The following is an 11,103-nucleotide window of genomic DNA, read 5'->3' on the forward strand; positions in this document are numbered from 1 at the left end:
CAGTGCTAAACTCGCTAATCGAGTCATTTGGCCAAAATCGTGATCTAAGTATGATTAGCGGTTTAGGGATTAAACTTTGGTTAAGATGTAACGTTTCACTAGAACATTTAGTATATACATTGGGATCCCGAAAATAAAGTTTCAGAGTCTATTACAGAAAACATTTACAACAGGCCGTTCTAAGCGGCAAAACAGGGTTCATCCCTAGTTCCACTTTAAACCTTGGCCGTGGCGGACGAGCAGCTGCATATGTACACGTCATCACCTAAGCTCTCCAACTCAAGGATGGTCCAGTTCCCTCTTGCCTTTACCTGCCCCACGTAGCACCCGTGAGCCGAAGCCCAGCAAGAAAACACAATATATCATGATATAATATCAACAACGATCATAATAACCATTCAGGACTATCAGTCCAGGCAAATAGGTGACAATAGCCAAAAGTCACAATAATGAGCATCGCTCCCTTTAGCCATGTGACGATAGGGTCACCAGGGCTTAACTGATACGTGATCCTTTCATAAGTTTGATTAGGACAGGTGCAAGGTGATTAGTCACCAACATAACCTTCCTCACGACTCTAGAGTCGAAGCTATGGACAACGTCCCTTAGCCGTGTGACAAACGGTCACCGGGGTCAATACCTTGGCTATAGTCATCTGGTCGTAGACCAGGCAAGCGCTTATAAGTTCTTCGACCCTTTGGGTCGGTCTAGCATTAATACCCCATATGAGTCATTCAATGCATGATTCTCGACTTAAGCTTGATTAGGACAGGTGCAAGGTGATTAGTCACCAACATAACCTTCCTCACGACTCTGGAGTTGAAACTATGGACAACGTCCCTTAGCCATGTGACAAACGGTCACCGGGGTCAATACCTTGGCTATAGTCATCTGGTCGTAGACCAGGCAAGCGCTTATAAGTTCTTCGACCCTTTGGGTCGGTCTAGCATTAATACCCCATATGAGTCATTCAATGCATGATTCTCGACTCTAGAGTCGGTCCCTGACTAGTCAGTGTCTTTCACTAGTAAGACATGCCACCAATCACATATCACATGTTCCACATCCATGAACGAGGCATTTAGCATGCTTACCAAACAGATAGTAGTGCTATTAGGTCCATGCATAAACACAGAGGCTCAAGCTCTGAACAGTATCATACTCAGTATATAAAGCATGTCCCAAACACATGTTTCTCATGCATCATATGTAATAAATCCCGCAATCTAACATGCATCAATAACAGCCATGCATGTCACGTTTAATAACCAATCAACATGCATCAAGAATAGCCATGCATGTCATACATAATAATCAACCGACATTCATCAATAATAACCACGCATGACGTACTCATTAATCAACCAACATGCATCATAATAACCATGCATGTCTCATATACACAGGGTGCAGTTTTCTTACCTCAATGTCGAGCTAGAACGATTAAAAGAACGACCCTTGAGAACGATCAACCTTTAAGCCCTTAGCGGTCACCTAATCATAACCAAATATGGGACACCATCAATAACATGATAATCAAAGGTTCCACACCAATATCTAGCCCCCAAGAGATCAATCCAAACTAATCCAAGTAGTAGGGACACTCCCGAGGCCCATAGCTAAGTTCTCGGGGACAAAACGAGCAAACGGGGTGAAAGCAGGGCAAAGGCTGCGGCCCTAGCACCTTGGGCCGCGGCCCCCAGAATTTCCAGAGGCAAGCGCCGCGGCGCCCCACACAAGGGCCGCGGCGCCCAGCGAAACAGAAGGCCACCTGCTAACTCGAGCTAAGGCCGAGGCGCCCAAGAACAGGGCCGCGACGCCCAACCCAGAACCATTCTCCAACGTGTTTTCAACACTTCAAAGTCCCCAAAAACACACCTAAACATTCCCCAATCATCAAAACAAAGTTCCCAAGCTTCCCAATACCTCAAAACCCTCAAAACTCAAGGTTCAAACAAACCGAAAACTCAACGATTCACAAAATCAATTCAAAGCTTAGAAACTCAAAATAACTCAAAACTTAAACTTCAATTACCTTTGATTGGGTTATTTTCCGTCAAATCCTTCGGCTAAGAAGCTTCTATTCTTTCCTAGGATCGCTATGCCTCGACCCTCGCTTGATTCCGACTCCTAGAACTCAAGATATCTTCGAAAACGCTCAAACGGTAAAACGGACCGTCTTTGAGAGAGAACGAGAGGTTTCTAACGTACGTTCTTATCTGACAAGCTACTTCAAGCTTAAGTAACCTCAAATAAAACCTAGTGCTCGGGGTCCCGAAAACACCCCCGGGGACACTATAGTCAACACTTCCAGAATTTCACCCTGATCTCAAATATTCCCAATCTATCACCAAATAAACATTTCTATTACCCCAAAATTGACCCCGTTATGACAAAACCGCTAATCCACTATATATGACCGTCTCATGTCGAATAGCTCGAATATATCTCCATAATAATGAAATCTCATTCACATATTACAATATGCACCCAATTTACAAATATGCCCTCAGCAGGCCAAATTACCAAAATGCCCTTATCATTTTAAATACTCCCATACGCATGCATTTATCATCATATAATAATATAATTCACATTAACATGCATATATTCATTTTTATAACATATTAAATCAATTATGGCCCTCCCGGCCTCCTAATCAAGGTCCTAAACCTTATTAGGAAATTTGGGGCATTACATATAATATATTCATCATATACAAAAATGCAATGCATTCTAGTGTACTTAAACATATATTCATAGGAATAATTATAATCATGATCATTAACGGGGCCCAAGCCCTAATCATGTTTACATTTAACAACTAGGCCAAGCCCTCATCATATTACATTTAACAGCTGGGTCAAGCCCTAATCATAACTATATTTAACAGTCGAGCCAAGACCTAATCACATATCTCACGCATAAACTGCAGTTTTCTTACCTCAAGCTTCATGTGAATAAAGAAATGACCTTGAGCCCTATCCTTGATCTGAGCCTGGCAAAAACCCTAGTCACAACACAAGTATATGCTCATCAGGAATTAACCCTAGAATCTGAGTTCCAAGCTGAACTCTAACTCTCAAAACCATTGCTCCTAGTTCACATGGAGCTAAAAATGTCCCTCGAGATCCCAAGCGGGCTCGCAAATTAGATTCCCGAACCCCCAAACCTAGCCCTTAAAATTTAGCATTTCAACATTTCGGGGAACCTAGCGCGGTCGCACCTGCCCTTGGCTCGGTTGCGCCCATAGAAAAATTAGGCTTTGCAGGGCAGTGGCGCAGTCGCACACCACAACTTGAGCCCCCAAATTGAAGTTCAATCTCACCTTTTCTAGGACACTAGCGCGGTCGCGCTAGATCGCCAAAAATGTAAATCGGTCCCAGAATATGATGTTCTTCCCCAAATCTAGAAACCTACAATTTTCTACAAAACCAGACTTCAAATTCAACCAACATCAGTGTTTCCAGCAAGATTTCAACCACAAAAATGCATCACTAGGCCTAGGCAACAAAACCCAATACTCAACTCATCCCAAAACACAACATACAACTCAAAATCACAAAATCAAATTCTAAATTCAAAACATCATTAAAATGTCAAAGGTAGGGATCTCGCCTTTGAATTTCGAACTCCTTGGGGTTGATGATCACCCTAGAAGCTTCTAATCCCAACAAAGCTGCTACTCCACAAGAATTGGCTTCAATCTTCACCAAGAAATGGCTTCTAAACTTGATCTCTAGGTATACTCCCTTCAAGTTTCCAAATGAACACCAAGAGAGGAAAAGAAATGGCTGAGAACTTGAGTACCCCTCCTCAAAGGTTGCTGCCTATTTTGTAACCCGTGTGGTGAAATGACCACAATGCCCCTTTCCACATCTAACCCCAAAGGGTATAATCGTCATTTGGCATAATTCCTGCTAATCTCAATTTATCCCACATAATCTATCAAACCAAATATTCATCAATTAATTCCCACTACTCAATAATTTTTGGTAATTTACCAAATTACCAAATACCCCTAAGCTCACCCCGAGCCGGGTATTTTACCCCACTGTGACTTTTATGCTAACTTGCTCCCTAGGATCGCCTCGTGCCGGGTAACTCAAATATATCCACATAATAATGTGGACCCTAAGCGGGTCAAAATTTAAAAAGTGCCCTTCTAATAAGAAACAAGCCCACATGCACATTTAATGCACTTAAACATGCAAGCTAATCATTTCATAATAAAATTCACATAATAACATGCTCATAACACATATGCACATAATTAACTCAATTATTGCCTCCCGACCCGCTACTCCAGGCACTAAGCCATATTAGGGAAGTTGGGGCGTTACACAATACCTACAATTTGAACAAGTTTTGTCCTCGAAACTTAAAACAATTGCGAGTTTAATTCTTTCATCTTCCCCTCGGTTTCCCAGCTTGCTTCTATTACCCCGTGGCTATACCACTCTACCTTAACCAAGGGAATAGTCTTACTGCGTAACACCTTGTCTTTCCAATCCAAAAGCATAATCGTCTTTTCCTCATAGCATAGCTTTGGATCTACATCCAATTGTTCGTAATCGAGTACATGAGTAGGATCTTCCACATATTTCCTTAACATATATATGTGAAATATGTCATGCACCCGAGCCAAAGCGGGTGGAAGAGCCAATTGGTAAGCTACTTCTTTGATTCTTTGCAGTATTTTGAACGGTCCAACAAATCTCGGACTTAGTATCCCTTTCTTTCCGAACTGCAAGGCTCCCCTTAAAAGGGATACCTTCAGGAATACTTTATCTCTGACTTGAAACACTAAAGGTCTTCAACATCGATTTGTGTATTTGCGCTATCAGTAAATTGAGGTCTGTAATCTTTCCCGTATCTTTTTGATGCCCTCCGTAACTTGATCGACTTCGTCCGATCCCAAGAATCATCTTTCACCCACTTTGTGCCAATGAATTAGGGATCGACACTTTCTCCCATTCAGAGCTTCGTATGGCACCATCTTAATGGAGTCGTGTTAACTACTGTTGTAAGAAAAATCTGTCAATGGCATTGTTGCATTATATGATCTTGAAAAATCGAGCACACAGGCTCTCATCATATCTTTCAATGTCTGGATAGTTCATTCACTTTGACCATCAGTTTGGGGATAAAAGGTGGTACTAAACTTAAGTTGGATCCCCAAACCTTCGTGCATCCTTTTCCAAAATACCGAATTAATCTTTTTTCTTAGTCTGATACTGTAGATGCGAGTACTCCATGTAATCGCACGATCTTTGCAATATACAAATCTTCTAGTTTATCCACAGAGTATGAAATCATAATTGGCATGAAGTGTGCCGACTTGGTCAGTCTGTCGACAATGACCCAAATGGTATCTTCCCCCTTTGAGGACAGGGGTAGGCCAGTGACAAAGTCCATCGTGACCATCTCCCACTTCCATTATGGAATCTGTAATGGTTGTAGCAACCCTGCTGGTTGTTGATGCTCTGCCTTTGTTTGTTGACACGTTAGGCAATGCGCCGCATATTCCGCCACTTCTTTCTTCATTTCTGGCAACCTGAAGTACCTTTTAAGATTTTGGTACATCTTCGTGGTTTCGGGGTGCATTGTGTAAAGGGCATCATGTGCTTCATAGAATATTTTCTTCTTGATTTTTGCATCATTGGAAAAACAAATTATGCCTTTAAACCCTAACACCAAATCTTTCGATATGGGAACCCCGGTCGCATATCCTTCCTCACTTCATGTTGGATCTGCTCATACCAGGGCTTCACTTGTTTCCCTTTTTGTATGGCTTCCATAATGGTGGGTTGCACCAAAAGTTTCGATAATCTACCTATGATCACTTTCAAGATCCAGCGTAGAGATGTCAGTTTGTAACTCTGATGATATTTCTTGTACCGTCATCACTTACGCCATCAGCTGCCGACTCAGAGCATCTGTCACCTTATTGGCCTTTCCGGGATGATACAGAATATCACAAATCATTATCGTTGATTAATTCTAACCATCAACATTGCCTCATTTTCTGTTCCTTTTGAGTGAAGAAGTACTCCAGTCTCTTGTGATTGGTGTAAATATCGCAGTGTATCCCATAGAGATAATGCTTCCATATTTTTCAGTGTGAACACCACAGTATCTTGTTCTACGTCATGTGTGGGTAGTTCGTCTCGTAATTCTTTAACTATCGCGACGCGTAAGCAATCACCCTCTCTTGTTGTGTCATAATTGCCCACATTCCTTGTCTTTAGGCATTGTTGTAAATCGTGTATCCCTCCATCTCGCTAGGGATAGTAAACATTAGGGCAGTGATCAGTCTAATTTTCAGCTCTTGGAAACTACTTTCACATTGCTCAGTCCATACGAACTTAGAATTTTTTTAAGGGTAAGGGCGGTCATGGGTGTACTATCTACGTGAACCCTTCTACGAACCGCCTATAATACCCTACTAACCCGAGGAAACTCCCACCTCCTGAGAATTTCCCAGGGGTGTCCACCGACTCACTGCCGCTTTCTTGGAAGGTTCCATGGATATCCCTTCGTTCAACACCACATGACCTAAGAAGCTTACTCTTTTTTTTTTACTGCCCAAAATTCACACTTGGAGAATTCAGCATAAAGCTTATGTTCCTTCAAACACTGGAGGACTATTTTCAAATGCATCGCATGTTCCTCTTGGTTCTTATCCACAACGTGAGCTAGATTTCCAATAGTTCCATCCTCCAACATCTTACTTGCCTTCATTGCTGAGACCATGGAAACTTTTTGTCTCTGGACGTTCCTTGAAAAGTGCATGGTTCTTCGCCTGCCGAATGGAAGGCCACTTTCCTCTTTTTACAAGTGACCTCTGCGCTATACATAGAAAGCTAATCCATACCAAAATTACGACATACTCATATTGATTTGATACTAACAGGTCAACTGTTAGTTCACGATCAGCTACCGTAATAGGTATAACTCTAAACCAAAATAGAACCATCATATCCTCCCTTGAAGGCAATGATACACTATAGATATTTTGTAGATTTAGGCGCTCCATCTAGTTCCTAATGTAGATAGTATCTACAAATGAATGTGATGCCCAAATATTCATTAATGCACATGCTGATGTTCAGGCGATAGGAATTTTACCTAACACCACCTCAGATGCCCTGACTCTCTTGTCGCCTCATGTGAGTGCATAAACAAGCGGTGATGCTCCTATCCACATTTTCTTACCGTTCCCGTCCTTCATGCTCAAGTTTGGGTATTCCTTGGAAAATTTTCTTGGCTTGGCGATTTTAGGAACGAGTTTCCTAGTACGCAGCGGAATGGTGCATACATTAATCATAAACAAGAAACGAATAGAAAACATACCTCTTGATGCCTATCAAGTGTCCTTGCTATCTTTTAGTAATTTGAACGAACTTCCTATCTAAGCTGCTCCCAGGTACTCACACTAAGATCTTCCACAACGTTCTCCACACCTCAAGAAGTGTGTGGGCACTTAGAGAATAATGGTTGGTAAATTTCTTATTCAACTTGATGTACTCAACACATGAGATCACGAGAATAGGCCTGAGATTGGTTCTTTATTTTTTTCAGGGAAAGATAGAAAAGTATCGTTTTCTTTTCTTCAGAGCAAATAAAATTCTATATTGAGTATATTCTTTTCTATTTTCTGATAAGTCTAACTTCATAAGAAAATATTCAAGTTTTAAAAAATAAATTTGTGACTAATTTACAATTTATCTTTTAATTAATAAATTATCTTATTAATGAAAATATCCAAAAACTAACTTTTGAATTTTCCATTAATTAATTAATTAATTAAATAAATAAAATTGAAAAATCTATTCCTGAAAAACTATGTAGTACACGCCACTGTGTGTGTCGTGTACCACCCTATATTTTAGGAATATTTGATTTTTCCATAATTATTTAATTATTTATTGAAACCACCTTATCAGATAAAAATCCAACAACCTGATAATTAATTAAAATTTGAATTAATTATCTTTTTAACTAATTATCAAATATAATAAATTATTTGAATACATATCAATCATTTAAATTCAAATCTAATTTGAACTTATCAAATTATTATCTCCCACTCAAATAAAGATATTTAATTAATTCTACCAATTAATTAAAACCAATTTAAATTAAATAATAATTTCGAAATTAAATATTTAATTTATTATAATTTCAAAAATTATAATTAATTAATTATTTAATATAATTTCGAAAATAAATTTAACTATTTAATATAATTTCAACAATTACATAATATTTAAATATTAATTAATTTTGTTAATTACAACTAATTTGCAATTAATTAATTAATCACGTAATTAACAAATTTCTTCTTAAATATGTCTTTTAACTATTTTTCCCTTTATATCAACTCTTGCCTTGAATAGTGTTGATAAAGCCGTTGTGGGGACCTATGGACCAATAATTCCAAGCTCCAATAAATTTGAGATTATTAATTAAACTCTTTAATTAAATAATCTTAATTTATGAGACTGCACTCTTGTAATTATAAATATTTCAATTACTGAGTACTTTATAAAATAAAACGTCTATTGATATAATAATTACATACAAATTAACCCTCTAATAATGGATCATAATTTACCAGGAATAAAATTAACATTTTACCTTTTTAATTCTATCTTGTTTTCTTAAGTACCATTGATGTTACTAGTGAAGGTTAATTCATAACTAAATTATGAATTTGAGCTCAATAACCTTTCAGTCCCAAAAGTCAACCCTTAAGAGAACCATTATTCAATTTCTTACAAGAAGGTATAGATTTCATATCTGTATACTATGTCCCCTGCAATTTACATTAATGAGTTCCCAAAACAAAAGTTTCTAGCCTGATCATTCTAACAGACCCTAATGAGTGAATCAAAGAACTCATATAACATAAATAGGAGTTCATAGTAACTTCAAGATTAATATCTATTTGTATATGATCATCAGTTGATATATTTAATTAATACTTCAAAAATGTATTTAACTAAGTATTAATAAACATATCTGGTCCAACTCTATATATTCTCTAATATATAAAGTACCTCCACTAAAGTGTCATACTACACTAGTGATCCGGATCTAGATCACATGTATTCATAATACTAGTAGACCGTACTTGCAGTAATTAATCTAAAGATTCCACAACTTTATTTTACGGCAAACTATTTAAGTTCATTTATCTCAAACACAATCCTCCCGTACTAATACGTGGTTGAGATCACATATATGAACTTAGGAATTTTTCAGATATTTACTTAATATTACCACAGAATAAAATAGTCTGTAAAATATATGCATAACAAATTCAAATTTTTTTTTTAAACAATGTCTACTACATATGCTTTTAGGGCACAATTCCAAACAGGCGAAACTATAACACCCTTGATTGCATCAGATTCTGGACCAAATCTTCTAAGAGTCCACAAATTTCAGTATATTCCCTTAAAGTCAAATCATAAACTTCACCGCTTAGATGCCTCAGTGTTTATTAGGTCATGTGCAAGACTGAACAACTAGTCTAATCTCTGAATGTTTCTGGTATGCTCAACGATCTGTGCTTTGTGTTTGTAATCGCAACCACCTCACTCTAGCAAGTTGTCATATCGTCTGCATCTCCTTTCCCTATTCACTCTAGGTGCCTAACCTTTTCACTACTCATCGTAATTCCTTTAGTTATTCTGCTAGTCCCGATGCTCGCCTTGCTGCGTGGATTTGATTTCCATCAATCGGTTCTTCTTGAGGTTCTATCCCCAAGACCTTATCCCCACACGCTCTAGTCCTAGGGGATATGACATTAGCTACTACGGTATACTCAGATACTTTAATAGGGAGTAAATCGTGGGATACACACATAGTAATAGAATGTATAATGGGTTGCTTCGGACAAAGCATAAATTTAACATAAGCTTCCAATCATAAAAACCAAGAAAGCTCATAATTTGATTACATAGTTCTTGACCTAGTTGTCACACCACCACTAGGTTTCCTGCTTGGATCTACCCTAAACGCGATCACCAGTGAGCAGTCGGGTAAAAGTAAACATAGTCTTCTGTACATAAGAGTTTAACACCGGGAAATTACTATCCTAAGTTAGATGAGTATTTCCCTATCACTATTGGTGTCCTCGTCGAAGTCCTCAGGTGTCTCACCAACAATGACATTGTCATCTGTTTTGTTTCCTGGATCCTCCTTAGGATCCTCTTCTATATCTTCTTCAGGATCTCCCTCCTCGGATTCTTCATTGACTTCCATATCTTCCCTATTTATTTGGCCTTTCCCATCTGCTACTCTAACGTGGTTTCTTCGTGATCGCCTGGTTCACTGTCGCCGCCTGATTCTCCCTTTTGTTTGCTGCGGCCTCTGGCTGAGCATTCCATGCTCTAAAGAATCTTCGAAATCTCAGGTACTTGCTTGACCTCTCCATAGGTGGTCCAAGGTATAACTCCATGGATAACCCCAAGAAGGCCACTCTATGTTAGCTGGAAAAATGTGATTCCAACGAAGTGCTTAGCCCCTTAGACATAGGCCGGCTAACCTATCCTTAAAGCTCGGGGGTGTACCAATTTCCTCGAAGAAAAGGGACATGGAGTATGTAATGGACTAGGCATCATAAGCACAGTCGCCCATCTCTCCAACATATAAAGGAGGAACCATGTGGTCGAATGATACGTAAATATCTATCTTCTACTCCAAGGTGTACTCTATGGGTGGGTTGACTAACATAAGATTTTTCTTTTTATTTTTTCTAACATAGGTAGGTCAGCCATTTAACCTAAAATGAGTAGAATTAATTAGGTAAAACAACATACATAAATACACACAATATAAGAAAAACAATACTTATAGTGAGTGTTGGTCTATCGCTATGAATGTACATGTGGGTTGTCTGCAGAACCTTGTCAAGTTGAGCTCTGATACTAACTGTAATGACCTGGTAAAAATGACCAACATAATTTTGGAAAACATAAATCATTTGCGGAAAACTTAAATCATTTGCGGAAAACATCTTAATTTCATTTAGTTAAAAGACCCAAAAATTCGTATAAAAAAACTTTTAATTACTTACTTAGTTTAGAAGCA

The sequence above is a fragment of the Humulus lupulus genome, chromosome 8 (assembly GCF_963169125.1).
Source record: "Humulus lupulus chromosome 8, drHumLupu1.1, whole genome shotgun sequence".
In the NCBI taxonomy this organism is placed as follows: Eukaryota; Viridiplantae; Streptophyta; class Magnoliopsida; order Rosales; family Cannabaceae; genus Humulus; species Humulus lupulus.